Source organism: Talpa occidentalis, unplaced genomic scaffold (genome assembly GCF_014898055.3).
Source record: "Talpa occidentalis isolate TD23 unplaced genomic scaffold, MPIMG_talOcc4v2.1 talOcc4.4, whole genome shotgun sequence".
Lineage (NCBI taxonomy): Eukaryota > Metazoa > Chordata > Mammalia > Eulipotyphla > Talpidae > Talpa > Talpa occidentalis.
In genome coordinates, this window is record NW_023604295.1 from 31,549,333 (window position 1) to 31,571,960 (window position 22,628).

Genomic DNA, 22,628 nt, shown 5'->3' on the forward strand with positions numbered 1-22,628 from the left:
AACATTCGGTATTTACATGATTATGACTATGTAAATATTGCTCACAGCTGAGTGACATCAACTAGGATTACATTTCTTTTTTTTAATAGTTTTTTCTCCCTAAAGTTAATAATTACTTTTTTTCGTTGCTTAGTTTTCTATGTACTTGGCATTCATTCATCCCCAAACTCACGAATAGGCTAGAACTCTACATAGTCAAATAAATCAGGTTATCTACACATATGTTCCATTATTTTCTTGGAAACGTCACTCCTGAAGGCTGGGGTTTTCCTACTCTGATTTGAATTGGTTGTTTCCTTGTTTGCTGCATAACTGTCATCCTGGGGCTCCCTTTATCATCCTTCTGGAAAGTTCTTTAGTCTTTCTCCTGTATTAGATTTTGCTTTTTGCTGGTTCCCTTGTCTTCTTTGTTGGCTTGCTTCCTCATTACATTCTTTAGTAGCTTTATGAAAATGGGTACATTAGAGACAAGTGGTTTCAAACCTGGCATATCTGCAAATAATTTTGTTCATGCTTTATTAACTGTTTGTCTAGCTGGAGAATTCTAGATGTAAAATAATTTTCTTTCAAAATTTAGAAGAAATTGCTTTATTGTCTGCTAGCTTCCATCCAGCATTGCTTTTATTTGTTTTATATTATAGGGTAATTTATTTGAATGATATGCTTAATATTTATGCATGGATTGTTTTACTGGCTGTTTTATTATTGCTTAGATATTTTTGTATTAGAAATGCTTTATATATTAATTCCACAGGTTTTCATTTTATAAATTCTTTTTTATTAACAACATTATTGAGATATAATTTTGGATTTATAAAACTCACCAATTTCAAGTATACAATATAGCGATTTTTACTAAATTTTCCATGCTGCACAAACATCACAAACCAGTCTTAGGACATTTCCGTTACACAGTGAGAACCCACAATCCCACTTTAGCATTGCTTTTGAGAAGTCTGATGTATTCTGAACTCCAATGCTTTGTATGTGGCCCAATTTTTCTTTCTAGAAGTTTTGAGGAATTTTAGTTCTGATGTCTGAAACACTACAATGAAGTGCCTTAGTATGATTCTTCTTATTGTCCTGGAATTTTTTTTTTAAAGATTTATTTATTCATGCATACAAGAACCGAGGTACAGGCCAGAAGTGCAGGTGGGTGCGAGGATTCACCAGAGACAGAGCAGGGAACAGAACAGGCAGACTGACTGAAATACACTGCTGAGGGGAGCAGAGGGCGAGACAGGAGAGGTCTGCTGTGCCATTTGGGATTCTCGCCAGCCGGCTGGGAATTGAACCCATGCTGCAGAGGCTGCGGACAGCTTCATAGCTCTGTGCTCAACTGCCTATGCCACCAGGGGAGGTCCTGTCCTGGAAATTTTTTTAAAAATTACTTCTTTGGCAATTACTTCTCCAAATTGTATCAGTCTCCTGTTTCTGGGATTTGTGTTGTTCTAAATAGTAGTGAGCCTTCTGGAATAATCCTTTAAAGTTCTTGTCTTTCTTTTTTTCTCTTAATTTTTTTTGTCTCTAACTGCTTTGCTTTTAGAGAGTTTCCTATTTTTTTCTCTCTGAACCAATACAGCTACAAATTATTAACTGTCCTTATTTCCAAGAACCCTTTCTTATTCTCCTAAGTTACTTTTTCTGTAACTCCCTAATCTTGTTCCAAGGATGCAACAGTTTCTTATCCCTCTGTTATAGGACAGGGAGAGGGGCAGCCCAAGCCCCGCAAACCTGCCTATTCTAAATGGGTTCTGCCATCCGCCGCATCAACACAAAACACATGAGACTTTAATGGGAAGGAACTTTAATAAAACTAGGAAACAATACAGGAAAGGCAAAGAGTCTGGTTTCTAAATGAAGCACCCAAAGTTACCCGTCCCCTCGTGGGTAAAAGTCCATCCAAATGGGATTGGCCCAGAACAAGGCCCCAAAGCCTGCTACAAGTCTAAAGCATCTTCCAGTGGGGACCCACAGAAAAGGGTCACAAACAACTGGACAAGCCCGGAAGGAAAAGAACAAAATCAACATCAAGATAAAAGCTGCCATTGTCACCTCCCCACAGGTCTCACCCACATTTGTGTCACCTAGTCCACGACCAAAAGACAAGCACAGTTTCTTCACGTGTCTCTAGGCTCCACGCGCCTCTTCCAGGTCTCCTGGCTCCATCCTGCTTCCTTCCTTCCTCAGTCTCTTCTTGCAGCTTCTTCTCTTCCTGCTCAGCTCCACCCTTCCTTGGGTGGGGCAGGGAACCTCCCCCTTTCCTGGGGACCACCCTGTTGCAATCCCCCCTTTTAATTTTATTCCACCATATCTATGGTGGCACAATCTCAGGGTGTAGTCTTAGGAGACTGTTTTTTTCAGGGTTACAATGTGTGTAAGAGAAGCAACAATTAGCAGCATTGTCCATGAATGTCCAGTATGACAGTTTCATTACTTAAAAATAGTCCATTATCCAAGCCAAAAGAAAAAAATTTGGAGCATTGGCTAAAACAAGATAGCAAATATATCAAAATCACAGGGAAAAAAATGTTAAAATGGTTCAACTGATGTAAAACACAAATTTTCTCAACCTTGATCCCAAACTTTTAACAGCATAGCAAAAGTTTGCAAACTAAATCTACTTTTAAACCATTTTTCCTATTTTTGCATAAAATCACAGGGCAGAAATAACTAACAGCAATTTTTAGCTGGCTTTGTTGAAATATTCCATACAGGATCAGAGCGAACCGGTGGCATCCCGTCGATGTAGGCTTCAGGTATAAAGTTGGTCTCATCAGACTCCACCTGGGCTTTCCTCTTCTCGAGGGTACCAGGGCATTTTCGTTGGCCGGGTTGTCCAGTCCTGCCAATGGAGGCAAGCTTCCTCACCTTCTTTGGAGGTCTCTGGAACCCTACAAACAAGGCAAACAGGTTCTCCTCTTCTTGGTTCAGCTCTTTTTCAACTTTTTGGAAGAACTCCACACAAAGCCACACAATCAAACTCGCGTCCAATTTTTTTTTTTTTTTTTAAAACAGACAAAATCCCTATGGAAGTTATGCAAAAACAGACTCTAAGATAGGTAGCAAAAATTACTACCACTATTTGTATGCTGTGTTGGTATCAAGGGGAGAGAAAATGTGACAAGTTAGTTTTGCTGGAAAAAAAAAATTACAACCTTTCTGCAGATCCTGGTTACTCAAAACAAAACAAAACAAAACAAAAACTTTGTGGATTCAGGACAGAAATGCATAAAAAAAATTTCCAGTATGTCAAAGAAACCTTAGTAAATGTCAGGTGTATTTCCAGGTCTATTCAGTCCTTTGTAGGAAAGTTTTTTTTCTCTCAACAGTTCCATCAATAGGAATCTGTTGAGACCTTTTCTCCCTATATTTCCGGAAACAATTTCTGTAGGTGTGAAACAATTGAATTATACAATATTACAAGGTGACAATCACCATTGACAATTTACACACATACCAGATACTACTGTTAACATTTTGTACATACCAAAGTTTTACCATTTTCCCAAGTGACAATGCTTCCCTTCCAGTTTTACTTCATTAGGTAAAAGCCAAATAAAACAAATTCATGTAATGCCTTCCCAGGAGGAAAAGGAGAAACTTCGTGGAGTGTCTCAGGAGCTCTACTGAGGTTCCACAAAATTTCCTTGCATCAGTCAAATGACAGGCTACCAAATTTGTACTTGAATTTAGATTTCTGGGAAGCTTTGCCATAAATATCAGAAAATTAACAGAAACAACAATATTCAATCTCTGTGAAGGCACCGGCTTAGTTCAGTAGCACAATGTTGACAATCAAACCATAACTTTTAGTTTTTCTCATAACCAGAGACTCTTTTTTTTTTTCAACGTCTATGGGCACCATGTATACCAATCTGTCAATCACTGGAGGTCAAGACAGACATGAGGACATACAGACATACAACATATAGACAAAGACAGTTTTGTTTTTTTTTTTTTTAGTTATGCCACGTAGAATGTTATGTAACTGCAGTTTTACTCCATAGGCTCAGAAAAAAAATGTCAAAGTCCAAAAAAAATGTGGAGTGTTGCTGGCAGAAAAATTTCCGGTTGTCATCCTACAAACCTAAGACTTTGGAAATAGGAAGGAAAAGTTTTATTAATCACAAGAGTTACACGACCTTGTTTATCACATTAGGGTTTTCAGTGTTGAAGACTTTTTGTTAGAAGTCAATCCTGGGGTATTCTGTACAGCAACTGAAAGAATAAAAATAACAGTTAACTTTTAAGCAAAAGGAGTCATCTCTTGTTAGCCACCAAGCAGGCACTCCTTGGGTTTCCTGGAATAGAACCTGAAAAAGCAAAATCAAAATATCAGTAATTAACTTTCAATTAAAAGGAGTCATCTCCTTACTTCTGTTAGCCACTCTGGGACAGAAGCTGAAAGAGCAGATTAAACATCTAAGCACAAATTACACCTCCCCCACACTAGGGAGGGACAACAACAACACAGGTATGAAAACCTGGTACAGTTACATGATGCACCCTAAAGAGTGCTTTCCACAACAGACCTTCCTCAGTAGGAAGTAGAAACTTAGAATCTTGTCTTACACCAGCAATTGAACAAATACAGTATTCAAAATGGCAAACATGCCCAAAACAAATTGTGTAGACAAAATTCACAGCAGCAAATCCTTTCAGACTCAGACAAAATCTTGTTAATTTTCCTGATCCAGACTTTTCAAAAATTCAAGTTATCTCCAAGAATCCATCAAGGATACCAGCGATTACCAGTTACTGCTTAAGGCTACTCTTTCCTTAACACCCAGGCATACATTTGCTAATTTAAACACCACTGCTCCACAATTGGCTTGCAAAATCCATGAGGCCGAGAGCAGGAAGTTGCCAAAGACAAAGCAACATACCACTGAAAAACCATTATTGCCTTTAGAAATGCTAATGAGACAGCAGAGATTGCAAAAAGAAAGAAAAAAAAAGTTCCAAGTGGCCTCAGACGCCATCTTTGATCGGGCCACAAGGTCCAATGTACTGCCTAATCTTTTGAGTAAAACTGGCACGGAACAATTTCCACAAAATCAAATGTCTTAGCAAGTCACTACAAACAAATTACATACAGACACACAGATCTTCACAAAGCCCAAGCCAGTTTTTCAACAGCAAATAGACATATGAAACAAACATACTGGAGAAACCAAAAATCACATTTGCGCTTATGGTAGCCAGCGCCACAGGGAAGCCCAATTTCCCCATGGGGCTGACTAACCACTGATGGCTCTGTCCTAAATCTTCGTGGTCGCCAAATCTGTTATAGGACAGGGAGAGGGGCAGCCCAAGCCCCGCAAACCTGCCTATTCTAAATGGGTTCTGCCATCCGCCGCATCAACACAAAACACATGAGACTTTAATGGGAAGGAACTTTAATAAAACTAGGAAACAATACAGGAAAGGCAAAGAGTCTAGTTTCTAAATGAAGCACCCAAAGTTACCCGTCCCCTCGTGGGTAAAAGTCCATCCAAATGGGATTGGCCCAGAACAAGGCCCCAAAGCCTGCTACAAGTCTAAAGCATCTTCCAGTGGGGACCCACAGAAAAGGGTCACAAACAACTGGACAAGCCCGGAAGGAAAAGAACAAAATCAACATCAAGATAAAAGCTGCCATTGTCACCTCCCCACGGGTCTCACCCACATTTGTGTCACCTAGTCCACGACCAAAAGACAAGCACAGTTTCTTCACGTGTCTCTAGGCTCCACGCGCCTCTTCCAGGTCTCCTGGCTCCATCCTGCTTCCTTCCTTCCTCAGTCTCTTCTTGCAGCTTCTTCTCTTCCTGCTCAGCTCCACCCTTCCTTGGGTGGGGCAGGGAACCTCCCCCTTTCCTGGGGACCACCCTGTTGCACCTCTAGGGATATTAACTATGCTGCTAATTCTTTTTCTTCTCCTTTGAGTTGTTCCTTTCCCTTGAGTTACTTTATTCTTCCCCTTTATTCTCTCTGTCTCTGTCTCTCTTTTCTCTCCTTCTTTCTTTTATACTGGATTTTTTATATCGAGCCTCTCTTTCCTCACTATCCATTCATATTTAAGAGTGAGGAACTCTTAAGCTCATTGGAATGTCTGGTTGAGTTGTGGGCCAAGCCGTCACACCATCGGATTAACTGGGAGGGTGCTGTTTACTGGGGCCTCCCCCATCAATGCCGGTATCAGTAGACATTTTTCTTGGATCAGTTGACTTATCCAGCAGATACTTCCTCATCTCTTTCCTCTAGAGTATAAGCCAGGTTTCCAGCATTCAGGGAGTCCTTCATGGGAAGAGACCTGTGATCACGGTTTGGGATGGAGAATCCTGCTCTTTGTAGTATGGTGCCTCCTCTCGTCTATCTGTTTCACCTGAGGGCTTTCCTAATCCAAAATCTCTCTCCTTCAGCCTCTCAAAGAGTAAGCCTCCTGTATTTTGCTGGGTGGGGTGGAGAAAGTGATTTGGCTACAGGGCTGGGAGTGAGGAGTCAGACTTTCCAATCGTATTGTGTGTTCAGCCCAACCCCATCCCATCAGCTTCAGAGTTACCTGGTACCTCTATTTTCTATTTTTTCCTCCATATCAAATTGTTTTCCTTAGTGGAAGTTTATTTACCTCTTGCCTGCCCTGCAGGCAGCTTTCTTGTCTTTACAAATCAGTTAATACTCATTCAATTCACCTTCCGATTTTTTTTTAGCATCTCCCATCAGCCATTTTCCCTTCTCTTGTTCCTAGAGTCCTTGTGAGTTTACATTTTATTACTTTATTGTCATTTTAGGAACAGAGTCAAATACATATGCTTAATTTGCCAAGTCTAACCAGACATTCCCTTCCCATCCTGCTACTCCACTTGTGAACCTGACTCATTTCCAGTCTGCACTGCTTACCATTCTGCAAACAAACAAACTCTTCCTGGCCCTCTTATCCTTTCTGATAAAGCTTATGGAATGCTCTCTTTACCTTCTTTGCATTCTTCAAGGCCAATTCTAAATATCATATCCCAGAGACCTTCTCCAGTTGTCATTGCTAGAAGAAAATCTTGCCCTCCATTATTGTCCATTGCTTGTTTCACCTTGGCAAAGTCACTCTCATTTCCGAAATGGGATGGATCTCATCACCTCCCTATATAAGTTCCTCAAGGTAAGATACCATATCTTACATCTTGAAATCCCTTTCAATCAGCTCAATATACATTGTTATGTTAATGCATTGTTGAATTGTAATAATTAAATGTCTGCCTACTGTATACATGTTTTAAATGTGTGCCTTAACCATAAGGTGTCAAACATTCATAGCAATTCTGCAAGGTAGAGTAGTAGCTTCTATTTTTTTTTAAAGATTTATTTATTTATCTATTTATCTATTTATCTATCTATCTATCTATTTATTTATTTATTTATACAAGTACTGGGTACAGTCAGAAGCCAGGGAGAGTGAGAGAATTCACCAGAGCCAGAGTGGAGAGCAGAACAGGCAGAGTGATGAAGTACGGCGGCCAGGGATTGAACCAGCGCTGCAGAGGCTGCAGGCAGCTTCGCAACCCAGCGCTCAACCGCTGCGCCACAGGGGAGGCCCAGTAGCTTCTATGTTAAGATAATGGAACCTGGGGTTCTAAGATGTTAAAACACTTTCCGAAGGTCCAGCAAGAGGCAGGATCAAACTCCAAGTCATGCTTTCTCTGTCTCTAAAGTGTGTGTTTTTATGCTAGTCTGTGTTTTGTTTCTCTTTAAATTTTTTTTGGTTTAGTACCTTTATTTTATTAACTTGGATACTTAACATTTTTTCCTTCCAACTAAGTGCTCTTTCCACCATTCTGAAAGTATCTGTACAGTGTGGTTCCTTTGGCCCATTCCAAAACCTTATTCCTTAAGCTGGAATCCTCAGCCTGGGCACTGTGGATCCATAGCTGTCATTTATGGGGCATTTAATGTTGGCCAAACAATTAATAACTATGGTTAAAGGTATGGGCCCTGAAGACATATTCAATTCTGGACTCCTCTACCTACTATGAGTATGGGCAAGTTTCAACTTTTCTATGCTATATTTTCTTCCCTGTAAAATGAACTTAATAATAGTAGGTACCACCTAAAGTTATGATGAAAGTTACATGCATTAAATACATGTAAACTGTTTAGAAGAATGTATATTATTTTCGCCTCATTTAACTTAATCTTCACATCAACCCTATGAGGTAGGAATTATTATCCTAGCTTTTCAGAGGGGAATCTGCTTTACAGATACAAATTGAGGTCTGAGTCTAAAATCATGTTCTTAACCACTCTGCTATACACGCGCGTGCACAACACACGCACAGAGGTGATATTTGTGAACATTTTTCAGGCTTTAAATACTATGTAAATAATATGCAACTGAAATAGAGTGTATTAGACTAGAAAATTAGGTAAGTCTATGAATAAGAAGACAGTAGACACCTTTGTTCTCTAGAGCAAATCTAGAGACAATGTGAGAGCATCATTACTGCATAGAAAGAGTCATCATAGGCCGAATAAGGCAGACTGGACCCATTCCCCACTTCTGTGCACCCTCTCTTCCCCTACACCTATTTCCCTCATTTGTTGCATGAGAGGTTACACTGGCCATGTCCAAAAGCCCTTCCATCTCCAGCAAAGGTTCCTTGCAAAGCCGGGGATTATCTGCTGAATGCCAGCACCATCTGGTGGTCATGGGCCATAACCCAAGCCCATTGCTTCCACTGCCACCTGGTGGCCACTAATGCTGCATTAAGTTGACATGGCCTTTCAAACAAACAAAAAAATATTGACAAGTTCACATTTTATCTTTACTGCAACCTGATGAGACAGGTAGGGTGAATGTAGGTGCTTTTATCAATAGAAAATTGGTGCTGGAAGAGGTGAGGTGGATGGCACGGAGTCACAAGGCAAGTTGGCTGACTGTCAGAGCTGGATTTTAAAGTTTCTGGGATGTTAAGCTGCCTCTGACACTAATTTAGCAGATTTTTATTAAGAGCCTGTGAAGTGCAAGATGTTTCACATGGGTCATTTCATTGAGTATGAACACTTGAGTGAGCCTCAGTGAGGTTAAATAACTCACTCACCATTGAGAATGGCAAAGGCAGGATTTTAACTCAGAGTCTGTGACTTTCCCCAGCCATGTTTCTCCACCTCCTTGATGCTTGGACTCAGCACACCAAACACCCCCAAGTTTTCTTCACTCCAGAATTCTGATTCCCATTTGATATTGAATCCCTAACTTTTAGCTGGGCTGAAAGTCACCCCAAATAAAGACTATGTTCTCCAGCCTCCCTTGCAGCTAGCTGTAGGCAGGACAGGTTTCTGCAATTTCAGGAAAGAGCCTTTGAAGGGGAGGGGACATAACCTTTAATGGCAGCTTCTAAAAGGGTTCCCAGTGATCACATTTCCTGGAAGTCACACTCTTATATAATCCCCTTCACTTGAGTGTGGGCCTGAGGTAGTGCTTTTAATAAATAGAATGAAACAACAACAACAAAAAGATAGGAAATCACTTTCAAGATCAGCCTACAAAAGACTATGGCTTCCTTTGGCTGACATTCCTCATGGTGCATCTTCCTCGTCTACTTGGATGAAACAAACTACCATGTTGTGAGTTGCCGTATGGAGAAGCCCACGTGACAAGGAACTGAAGGCACCTCTGGCCAACACCCAGTGAGGGTCTGAGTCCTTCATTCCAACAGCCTGCAGGGAAGCAAATCCTGCCAGTAACCATGTGAGTGATCTTGGAAGCAAATCCTTCCCAATTTGAGCCTTGTGATGTCTGCAACCCCGGCCAACACATTGGTTGCAGTCTTGGGAAAGGCTGAGCTAAAGGACCCAGCTAAGTCATGCCTGGATTCCAGATCTACAGAAACTGTGAAATAATACATGTTACTGTTTTGAGCCTCTGATTTTTGGCATCGTTACACAACAACAGATAACTAATAATACTTCCTTTTGTCCTTTTCTCTTCCTTGCTAACTGAAAGGTAAGCATGATGTTTGCAGCAGATGACTTGGCCATAAGATAGTTGGGAATTGAGGTCCAATGTGGGGGAGCAATGCTGTAGAGGGAGGGAGCCTGGGTTCTGGCACAGGGGAGATGATTATTATTTTGATTTTTTTTTATCATTCTCAGCTGAGCCCAATTCCTCCTTTTTTGTTAAAGAGGCGCTGTATGTCCTTTTATATAAGCAAAGCTATCTCCAGGTAAAATGATGAAGTAGGCCAAATTTACCTTTGCTGCCCTTATTGTTTTTGAATTTCCTTAGTCTTTTCTTATGCTTTCTGTATGTCTAATCCCTAGTCTTCTTCAGTGTCTGCCTAGGGTCACCTTCTAGTCCATGCCTTTGGCCTCCCCTCTCACCTTTTTATTTTGCTATTCTTATCTTGATAGAGTTCCAGCAATGCAAGTCCTCGGTTTTAAAGGCTGGTAAATGATGTGCTTATTTGCTGGCAGGAATAAAGGAAGGGTGACAGGAGCTGGACTGGAAGACAAAGTAAGCAAATTTCAAGTGATGGCACTTTTGGAGTTGTGAAATTATCAGAAGGAGAAATTTTTTTTTTAAAGATTTATTTTTTTATTTATACAAGTACTGGGTACAGTCAAAAGCACGGGAGGGTGAGAGAATTCACCAGAGCCAGAGCGGGGAACAGAACAGGCAGACAGACGAAATACACTGCTGAGGGGAGCAGCGGGTGCAGCAGGAGAGGTCTGAACTCCAAGTGGGACCCTCGCCTGACCGGGGATGGAACCGGCGCTGCAGAGGCTGCGGGCAACTTCACAACCCAGCGCTCAACCACTGGGCCACCCGGGAGGCCCGAGAAATGCTTTTAAATGATGAGATCTTCCAAGTTCTTGCACCTTATGTGCATATAGGCTGCTATTTACTCAAAGACTGAAGGGAAGAGGGGCCAGGGATGACCCTTGAATGAGCAAGTAAAGAAAATGTGAAAGGCAACCCGTTGTCAAGAATACAAAATAGTAGCAGATATAGATCTAATTTTTTTTTTCTGAAGACTTTAAGAAGCAATTATGTTCCTGAGTCACCTGCTGGCCCCCACCCCATCCCCCTCACATTTTTATTGTTGTGGTTGTTGCTATTCTAGTAATGTTTGGATATAAAATCTGATTCTAACTAAAGGTCAGAAGAATTTGGCCTTTTGAGCTCCCATAATTTATTCCTATTACAAATGTTCATAAATATTGCAGTTTTTCTTACTTCTTCCTGGCTAGGGGTCAGGAGCTATTTTTCATACCTATGTTCTTGGCACTGAGCATGGTACCTGGCACACAGTACGCCCTTAATACATGCTTGTATATCCTATAAAGAGGGGTCAGTACATAGGATACCTTCTCCACACACAAACTTAGGCTGTCATTACAGAACTCAGTCATTTCTCAATGGAAAATGATGCGGCTCCCATTGTATGTCAAGTATTGTTCTAGGTGCGGGGCATAAAAACATAAATGAAGGAGACAAAAATCTCCACTCTCATGTATTTGTGAAAACAGAAACTTAACAGATAAAGTATATAGTATACTATAGAGAAAAATGAAGCCTTTAAGGATAGTAAAGGGAGGGGAGGAGTGGTGATCAGGGGAGACCCCATGGAGGTGACCATGAAAGAGGTAATATGTGCTCCCTGGCCCCTTTATGCTTATGTATATTCTGAGTGTCCCTTTATACTTCTTGGCCTGCACTGCAGTAAAACATGGCCAGGAAGCTGGTGCTGGCCAATGGAGTATGAGCAGAAGGGGTACATGTCACTTTCAGTCCAAAGCAGTTCAGAGCTTATGGGCCTTTTCCATCTCTTTCTTCTCCTGCTTCACAGAACTTGCAGGCCATGTGTTTAACTGAGAGTGTCACCAGATGGAAATAACTGGGGTCCTTGAGCCCTGAGTGTAGGAGAGTATTCCTCTCCCATCTGTCTTGTATTTATTGCCCTGACGAATGCAGTGGCATTTTAGCAAAACCCTGAAGAAGGTGCAGAAGTGAGCCATGTGGTTATCTTGGGGAAAAGCGCATTCCAGGCAGAGGGAACAGAACATCTGGACTCGCTTGAATAACTTACAGATTAATTTCACTTCTCTGTCAGGTTCCTTTTCAAAAAAGGAAAAGAAGTTAGTTTATTTTGTGATTTCACAATCACAAAGAAGAGGTGACATAACTACCCACCTCCTAGTCTCTCCTTTGTTCTGAGAAACCAGATATTTTTTCCTCCAGGACAGATGTAGCTTACTCTGGATGCAATGTTAATAGCCATGTCCAGGCCATGCTCTTCATTCCTCCTGTCTTGGGAGAGGTGGAGGAGTAGGGCTGGGTATCAGGTCATCATTCAACTGCAGCAGCCCTTGGGTGGTGCTCTCCTTCCAGCTCCTGCCTTCAGAGTAGCCAGCCTTCATGGATTCCCACACCCCAAGGCTCCTATAGCACACATGGGGGCGTTTTTCTCATTGGTTTAATTTCTCCTAAGACCATTTCACAGAAATTCCATTTTAATTGCTATCTGCTCAACTGCTTTGTCTTACTTAAAAAGACAAGTTTAATAAGTCCAAACATTCTTCTGTCTAGGTCTTACTGTCCTGTGCAAAGTTAATTTTGACTAATGATACAGTTTAAGCCAAAATAAACTGTCTGAACCCTAAATATAATATAGTATAGTATAGCTTTTGGTGCTCTTTCCAAAGGTTAAAAAATCATAACAATATGCTGTATAGAAAATTCCAGTATATAAGCTGACACCACCTTTGCCAATTTTTTTAAAAAAAATCCAGTGTTTAGATAATAACGAAAGTTTCAGAAACTTTATCAATGTTTTACATACTTAAATAAGGTTTAGTTTTCTTGTGATGGGGAAGATTCTCACAGATCTCTAGAGCTGCCTTAAATTACTTTCTATAATGCTGTGTACATATATATGTACACAAAACTAAGGAAAAAACTTATTTTTAGAGGTTTTATGTATCTATAAAACCAAAAGCAACTTATGAATCAAATATAAGCAAAATCTTCAAATTAGGAAATTGAAATTTATAATCATGATTTAATATAAGAAATTATTTTTTGCTGAAGCCAAATTGCCCCTCACAACATGAATAGCTTAGGACTGCAAAAGCACAGACATCTTGAACCACATACCTTGTGATGATGCAATTCTCCCATTCACCTTTGTTTGTATGGCACACCATAATATAACTTGGCTATCATGTGGTGTCACCACATCATTTATATTTTAAATCCCTCTCTGCTTTTTGTTCCCTGACAGGTCTGCAACAATTCACGTGTGCTATTTGTCAATCACAAATCTAACATAGGCAGTGAAACTGCATTCCCAGAATAACTACAAAGATTTGGTAAGTTTATAAAGATATTCCACTCCACTAGTAACCCAATATAGTTTAAAATGAGAAATCATTTCCTCTAGCAAATTGACAAAACTCTTTTAAAAGGTAAAATAACTGCTGGTGGGTATTGTTATGGACACCCGTGAGCACTTTTGGTGAGAATGAAAACTGACCTGACCTATCTGGAAAGCAATTTGGCAGTAGGTATTCACAGAGCAAAGAGCTTTCAAAATCCTTGAATCAGTAGTTTTATATATAGGTTTCTATCCTAAAGAAATAATTTTAAAATATGGGTAAATATTTCTGCATAAGGGTATGCATGGCGATGCTCTTTTAATAGTGAAAAAATAAGAACTCCCCTAAATGTCCAAAAAGAAATAAACGATATTATCAACAATTATGTAGCTGTTACAAATAATATTTTTGAATAATTTTAATAACAGCGTATAGTGCTCAAGATATAACATTGAGCAAAAAAAGCAGATGTAGAACTAGGTGTAGTTCTATTATGTCAAAAATGTAAATATGCATCCAAAAAAGACCCAGTGAAAATAAGCCAAAATGATTAATGCTTTTTTTCTGGAATGTGGGCAATTTAGCCTTTAATTTAAGTATTTTCTGATTTTTTTCCAAGATATCTATATTAAGCATAATATATTTTTATTTTTTAATTAATGTAAACAACTCTCTACAGGCTAACATGTCAGTGTGGGTCATCCTAAAGCACTCTTTATTGTGAGTTGGAATTGCTTCCCTACAACATCCATCCACTGGTCCCAGGTTTACTTTCTAGAGTTACACAGACTAAGTCTACAAGGACTGTAGAGACATTTCAAAAAGGTCAGCAAGCACCCCATCTCTGACCCCAGAACCCAGCTCCCCCCACTTTTGTCAATTCCCTTTCTAACCAACATGCAACAGTTTTCTTCCAGACAGTGTTTCTGATGTCGCCAGCCTCCTTAACCCTATTTCAGACAGTCTCCTGTTTAAAAGTTGTCCTCTAATATTTTGATGTTCAGAATAAAAGGCAGATCTTTAGTGTTATAAAGCACGGATTTAGTCATGACACTCCTTTGCTTAAGAACCTCAAAGACTCTTAACCAAAGAGTGGACCCTCTCCTCATTCCCCCCTCCCCTTAACGTTCAGTGACCTCCTGGATCTGGCTCCAGTCTTTCCAGTCTCATGTCCCATCATACCTCTATCATACTTAAAATTATAGTTTCAAACTATGGGGTGCCATAGTGAACCATGAAATCAATTTAGAAACCAGCATTAAAAAAAGAAAAAGTCTCAGGATACACACACACACGCACACGCACACACACACACATTTATATGTATGTCATATATATATTTATAGTCACAGCTAAATGTGTTTCTTACTGTGAGTGATGATCAAAAATGTTTGAAAGGCGCTGCGGATGTCCCAGCCACATCAGGCCAGCAGTTTGTCCCCAGTATTGCTTTAGACTGCTTTTGATCCCAAGGAAGCTGCAGCTAGGCATTTTCCCTATTTTCTTTCTGCTGAGACACTTCCTCCCTGAAGTTCCACTATTTTCCCTCATCAGTGATCCTAAAAAGATGGTCTCATACTTTTCGTATAGCACTGAAAATAGTTTGCCTTCTATTGTAGTCTGTACACTGAGTACCTGGAGAGTAGGGCTGGGTCTTACCCAACATGGAGACTTGTAGGGAACCTGGTCAATGCTCATGTAAATATTTTCTATATCGCCTTCCAGGACCATCTTTTGGTGTTCTGTCTTCTTTTTTCTTGATTATAGTCTTCAATAGCAAAAGGTCTGTGAGCTGGCACCAATGTTACCTACGGTTGTCACTCTACAAACCAGTTTGCCATGAAAGCATTCATCTTTCTTTCAGATGAATAAGAGAAATAAACATATATTTTAAAATCCATTTTAAAGCTATCTCCTTTATTGGAGAATTTTCTCCTCTATTTTGGGTATTAAGGTGTGTTTTTTTGTGGGGCAATGTTGACGATAAATTAGAAAATAATAATTGCTAGTGTGTGCCTATTGTCGTTACTTGGGAAATAAAAAAGCAGGCAAGTCTGTTTGTCTTTAAAACGATTAGAAAACAACAACAAAACACTGGTTGTAAATTTCCAAAACCTGGGAACCACGCATTTATCTACTCGTATCACCCTTTCTGGGCTGGCTGAGGTATTTTCACTTTATAAAAGGCCAGATGAATTAATTGACATAGGCTTGGAAGAGGGTTTCTCTTCTCGTCCAAGCACTGCTCGTAATTGGTCTGTGATCCTTCTCTGGTGTTTCCACTCTCCTCTTCCCCAATAGATTAATAGTAATCATTAACTCGCTGGGGCGAGACAGGGCGTGGTAGCCCTTTAAATGGGGGCGTGGCGGAGAGCGCGCCCCGCCCAGGGGAGAAAGGAGCGCGAGGAGGAAAGCGGAAGCTTGGCTCCCCGTAGCACCTACTACGCGTGCGTGAGGTTAGAGCAGGGGGCGGGGTCACGTGGGCCGGGGGTCCCGGGCTGGAATGGCTGCGAGCTCAGGTAACGAATCTCCCGAGAGCCAGCCAGCGGGGTGGGGGCTGTGGAAAGGGGCTGTGCCCCTGGCGGGAGGTGGACGCGCGCCGGCTCCTTGAGCACAGGCCCTTTGCCCGTCGCACGGCAGCGGCGCGGCCTCCGGGAGGCTGACAGCAGCGCCCACGAACGTCATGACAGGATCAGGGTCCTCGGGCCGGGCGGGGTGGACTCCGGGGCGGAGGGGTGTGTCCTGTACTTGGCCGGGAACGGAGTCTGGCTGTTTCCGCTTGTTGATTTCAAGTGTATGTGGGGCTGAAGGACAGGTGCACCGCCCCCATGATTGTGAGACTAGGAGGCGGATGATCACCCCCTTTACCCGACCGAATAGGGGTGCAGACAGCTCTTCGGGCCTGGGACACAGGAGTGGGCTTCTCTGGCCCCTCGTAGACTGGATGAGTGTGCTCCCGAGTGGGAGGTTGAGGTTTAAATGGGGCGTCCACCTTTTAGGATTGATGCACACTCTGTGAGGCTGGTTCCTGTTTGTCTTTGCCTGCAAGGTGTGCCCAGAGTGAGGGCCGGAGGGGGACAGGTGGGTCTCTAAAGTTCTAGACCACTCCTCTGTCCTAGTTGGTGTGATACCTGGGGATGGAGGGTAACAGCTGTCCGAAGTGTTTGGGTGTTCTAAGGAGGGTAGAGTGCGATGAAGTAGGATTCCTGAGAGAGGTTCCATGGCATGGGTATCAGGAATTCATGGGGTTCCCCAAGCTGGGGAGCCTTCCCTAAATAGGCATGCCTCCAATATGCCTCTTAATATTTGAATGGATAGAAAGCCTTGTTCCTCTGCTTCTACCCCCAACCCCCCCTCAAAAAAGTGAAACAAACATGAATGTTAACTTGTGGCGCCAAGATGTCAGTCCTGATGTCTGTGATTGAGAGATAATTACATGAGAGGTGTGTGTGTGTTTGAAGTATATCTAATATAAATGGGAATGGAGGATCCTCATATGTTTGTGAAAGGTGGGTTTGCTTATGGCTGCGGTTAAGTAGAAAATAGATACTGAATCTTATGGCAATAGCTGGCCTGTTCCATAGAATGCAGAATAAAGATAAATAAAAGATAAAAGGAAACATCCTGATTGAACTATTGAACTTCCCAAGTCAGAGACATAGTTACATGTGAAAACATTATTTCCAAAGCTCTAAGAAAATAGTATGTTGATTATCCTTTATATGTATCCTTTGTAAACTGGACCAGGATGGGCAGATGGGTGTTTTCTGTCTCCCAGAATGTTGGAGCATCTGGGTGACTTTTTGCGGTTTCCCCACTCTTTCATAGGCATTTCAAACATGACATGTCATTTATGTTTGTGAATGAAAAGTGAGGTTTTTTGAAACTAATAAAAGTATGTTTAACTTTTGACCTATTCATAGTTTTCACAGGTTAGATAGCATTTTCTCTTAATCACAGCATCAGTTCTTATCTGTACATATTTGTCAGGTCAGAATGTTTTATTCTTAACTGAATCATAAGTATTTAAAGTATCATCATTCTGTGTGATAACCCTGTGTTATATCATCCAAACTTAAACACCCAGAGTAAAGGATTGGTCTTTACAAAACCCAGGGGAAGGAGGTTGATTGGCCAGATTGGATATAAGAATGTCATGTGCCTACTCTTCTGGCTAGGCACATAGGATATTTGAAGTAGCACCAACAAAATTACATGGTTAGAGTGGAGGAGGGGCCATTTTCCACAGATGTTTTAATGTAATCAAATTGTTTTCTCCTCCATGTTTAAGCTCAAACTTCTTCCTGCTCTTTGAAATAATAACAGCAAGTCTCCTGTGATTCTAATCCTTGGCATCTAACCAAGAGGAATCGAAGTCACAATTTAATTAATTGGAAGTTAATTAAGATGGGTGGAAGACCATCATCTACTCAGCCTGCAACTGAGTGGAATTTTTTCTTTTGTGCATTTAAAAGATTTCACCTACATCTAGTTAAATGAAAAATTCAGGAAATACATTTCAGCCTACACAAGACCAGTGTGCCTCTTAGGGGTTCTCTGATGGTGGTGGATCTTTGAAGAGGGGTTCTTATAATAGTAGGGACTGATTAGAAACTGAAAAGAAAATGATGATTTTTCTCTCGTTCATTTGTATTATCACCTCATACAGATATAGATATAATACTGATGACTAACTTTAGGGTTTATACATAATGTACATATTTGCAGACTTAGTTCTTACTATTTTATATATTGTGATAGAGGATTATAGTTTTCTAGCCTGGGACTACTAGAGGGTTGTCTCACCATTTGTGGCAGTGACTTAGCACTATGCACAGGCTGATGTCAGGCACTCTTTCCCCACTTCTCTTTTCTTTTTTTTAAGATTGATTGATTGATTGATTTATACATACAAGCACTGGGTACAGTCAGAAGCGCGGGAGGGTGAGAGAATTCACCAGAGCCAGAGCGGGGAGCAGAGCAGGCAGAAGGACCGAAGTACACTGCTGAGGGGAGCAGCGGGCGGCAGGAGAGGTCTGCGCGCCATGTGGGACCCTCGCCATGTGGGACCCTCGCCCAGTGGCCGGGGAGCAGCCGGGGATCGAACTGGCGCTGCAGAGGCTGCAGGCAGCTTCGCAACCCAGCGCTCAACCGCTGCGCCACCGGGGAGGCCCCCCACTTTTCTTTTTAACAGTTGTTGTTTGGTATACTTCCTAAGTTTTAAGTGATCAGTCTTCTCATTTTGACATTTAGCAAAAGAAGAGGAAGAAGCAGAGGTTTGGACCTTTTCATAGTGACAGCTCTAAGAACTGTGTGCTGTCGTTATCAAAATGTGCCTATTCTTTTTTTTTTTTTAATTTTATTTATTTATTTATACAAGCACTGGGTACAGTCAGAAGCGTGGGAGGGTGAGAGAATTCACCAGAGCCAGAGCGGGGAACAGAACAGGCAGAGTGACGAAATACACTGCTGAGGGGAGCAGCGGGCGGCAGGAGAGGTCTGCGCCCATGTGGGACCCTTGCCTGGTGGCCGGGGATTGAACCTGAGCTGCAGAGGCTGCGGGCAGCTTTGCAGCCCAGCGCTCAACTGCTGCACCACCAGGGGAGGCCCCAAAATGTGCCTATTCTTGGAAAGAAACTCAAGTCAAGTAAGCAGCTCATCCTAGTATATAACAGTATTGCATTTGACACAGGGTCTTTTTCTGAAGTCCATGGGTAAGGTGAAGCTTGAATATCCTTGAAAAGTACATTGAAAATTGAGTACCCCTGGGCCTCCCCGATGGCACAGCGGTTGAGCGCTGGGTTGCGAAGCTGCCCGCGGCCTCTGCAGCGCCAGTTCGATGCCCAGCTGCTCCCCGGCCACCGGAGGAGGGTCCCACATGGTGCACAGACCTCTTCTGCCGCCTGCTGCTCCCCTCAGCAGTGTGCTTCGGTCCTTCTGCCTGCTCTGCCCCCCGCTCTGGCTCTGGTGAATTCTCTCACCCTCCCACGCTTCTGACTGTACCCAGTGCTTGTATAAATAAATAAATAAACAAACAAACAAACAAATAAATAAATAAATCTTGGGGGAAAAAAATTAAAAAAAAAAAAAGAAAATTGAGTACCCTCAAAACACTCTGTGAAGGAGGCATGTTGGAACTGACATGATCTCTTAGGAACACCAGCACATCCAGTTTTTGCTCATGTTGGAACAACATGCTGTTACTCTGAGCACAGATGAAATGGATTGCTTGTATGTGAGGCATGCAAGAACGGGCATCAGAAGGACAGCAGATAATCATCTCCTACACCGTGACATCTTCACCCCGAAGCATGTACATATTGAGTGGAATGGTGTGCAGAGTCCCTGTCTCCATGTGAATCATTTCTTTTTTTTTTCTCTTTCTCTTTACTGCAGTTAATAGTTGAATTTCTAGAAATGGAATTGACATATCCTACATTTCTACTGTTTTCATCTTAGCCCATAGGTTGAATTAATGCCAAAGAACAGAAAACATCTGGAATGTGAAATTTTTGTCATATGGAAACGAAATGATCATTTTAAAAAATCAGGGTTAATTATTAAAAATCTCACCTAGATCGAAGAATGGGTCTTGCAAAATAGAAGGGTTCTGAGGGGTAGAATGAATAACCATATCTATTTGAATCTCTGGAAGCTAGTATGCAGTGATGCTTGACTGCTTCCCTGGGGAGGGATGAGTGGATGGATGGATGGAAGGATTGGTGAGTTGTTTTGTACTATGTAATTAGGCACTGGGAATACATTGATGAACAAAGCAGATCTGGTCTCAGTTGTCCTAGAACCTACATTCCATTTGAGGGAAGGGAATGGTGGTTCAAGGTTAAAAAAATGATTGCAATGTAATAAATGTAATGAAAGAGAAGAACAATGTTATAGATGCATGTTAATAGAGAGCCCAGTCTCGTTGAGCAGGACAAAAGGAGTTTTTTTTTAGGAAGCAAAGTTTTAGCTGCTATCTGAAGGATGAATGTGATCAGCAGTTGTTTACAAGCCTGATTACATAAAGGAGAAGATTATTACTTGGCTTCTTGTGCCACAGATTCATATATGCTGTGAGTCAAATAATATCCTCTAAAGCTTAACTATGACAGGTAATAAAATAGATATAGTTAATTTGCACATAGGTGTTATTCCTGTCTTCCAATTCTTGTGTGAATCAGCAAATATTTACTGAGTGTCTACATAGCTATGCAAGTCATTGAACTCAGGGATGCAGGGTATACAAAGACACTTGGCTCCATTTTTGTATATTTGGGGAGAAAAGATATAGTCACATGCTAAGTTAACTAATGAGTCTTTATGAGGGAAATGCCAGGTGGTATTTAACAGAAGACATGCATTCTGTATTCAGAGGATGCTTCGGGAAGGAAGATGTGCAGAAGAAAGGAAGGAAAGAAAGAACTTAGGTAAATGGAAAGGAAAGGGTGGATCAACTCCAATGTCAGATATGGAGAGGAAATGGAAATTATTCTTGAAGGACTCTGAATACAAATAATAAGTTTAGTAATAATATGATGTTTAGAATCATAGACTTAGAATTTGGAATTTGATCTTGCAGGCATTGGGGAACTGTTACAAATTAGTCCATTTACCAGAGAAAGCTAATAGATTGATAGAAGTTAATTCTTCATTGGGGCCTCCCCTGGTGGCTCAGGCAGTTGAGCACAGCGCTGTGAAGCTGTCTGCAGCCTCTGCAGCGTGGGTTTGATCCTGGCTGGCCGGGGAGAATCCCCCATGGTGCGGCAGACCTCTCCTGTCTTGCCCGCTGCTCCCCTCAGCAGTGTACTTTGTCAGTCTGCCTGTTCTGTTCCCCGCTCTGTCTCTGGTGAATTCTCTCACCCTCTCACGCATCTGGCCTACATGCTGGTTCTTGTATAAATAAATAGATGAATTAAAAAAAAAGAAAAAGAAGTTAATTCTTCATTATATTTTTCTTCACAAAACAAACCACAAGAAGACCAAACAAAACAAAGAAGGGAAGAGAAATACTTGGATTGGGAAGGCCAGAAACAAAGTTGGTGTGTAAAATCACTTCCATATCATGATTTTGTGATATTTCCTGAGGATATAGTAAAAATAAAATAAACCATTTGATTTTACTGTAATGTGAAAAGTGTCTCTCATAGGACACTTTTAGGAGGTAAAAAATGTCAGTGAATGAAATAGGATTCTGGAACTTTAGTTGGGAAAGTTTGCCAAAGTTAAAAACTGATGAAAGAATTCTACATTAGCCTGGCCCAGTATAGGTCACATTCTAGAGTTCTTACTCAGTTGGCCAATGCCATAATGGGTCATTGCTGTTTATATGGTATGTATTTTTTTTAATGGTCCTTGAATCTATTAATTGCTTGGGAATAACCTTATTAATTGGGAACTATGATGTCACATAATCTTAAATTGGAACTATTAAAATATTAGTTTATCAGTGCTTAGAAGAGGACAACTTACTAGGTTCTGTGACAGTCATTTCCTGTCAGATTAATCTGATTTCATTTTGGATGATACTAAGAAATGACATAACCTACCATGTTGTTTTTAGGTAAGGTCTCTGTCATCTCCTTTAAAACTATAAAAACACTAGATCACAGGATGGTTAGGTGAAAAACTAGTTGTAGAATTGTGTCTGAAGAGGAAATTACCAGTCATTCATTGCCAACCTTTGTACTGGGATAACACTTAAATGATATCTGAAGGCAGTATCTGCATCAAGTGTATAATATTAAGCGTCATATATTAAGCATTTCATCATTGGTCCACCTGTTGGAATGAAGAGCTTGCCAAATAAATAGTTGGGTAACACTAGGTAACAAGGGAGGGGTTAGTATTTCAGAATGTTGGGGATGTGGCCAGAACCAAATTAATTGAAGTTTGTTAGTTTATTTATTTCTTATGGCTGCCTAAACAAATTGCCCCAAGCTTAGTGGTTTAAAACCACAAAGATTTATTATTTTAGAGTTCTGTTGTTCACAAGCCCAGCCCCAGTCTTACTAGGCTAAAATCCTACTCTGGCAGGACTGGTGTCCTTTTGAAGGCTTTAGGGGAGCATCCATTTCCTTGCTTTTTTCAGCTTTTAGAGACTACCTGAATTTCTTGACTTGGCTTTCACCCTTCCTTCCTTCCAAAGCCTGCAAGATAACATCTCTCTGACCTTGTTCCTCTTGTCATTTCTCTTTCTTCACCTCCCTTTCTCACTTTTAAAGACCCTTGTGATTACATTGGGCCCACCCAGATAATCCAGGATATCCTCCTTGAGATCC

General features: G+C 41.1%; 1 protein-coding gene across 2 annotated transcripts in view; it reads left to right on the forward strand.

Moving 5' to 3' along the window:
• The first annotated feature begins 15,756 nt into the window (after positions 1 to 15,756).
• The window catches only part of VPS8 (VPS8 subunit of CORVET complex), a 193,988-nt gene continuing 187,116 nt past the window's right edge, over positions 15,757 to 22,628 (forward strand). Inside the window, exon 1 of one of the 2 annotated variants that reach the window (XM_037525229.2) lies at positions 15,757 to 15,806. The gene's annotated coding sequence lies outside the window, so the exon portion shown is untranslated. The other variant, XM_037525228.2, reaches the window with a different exon arrangement.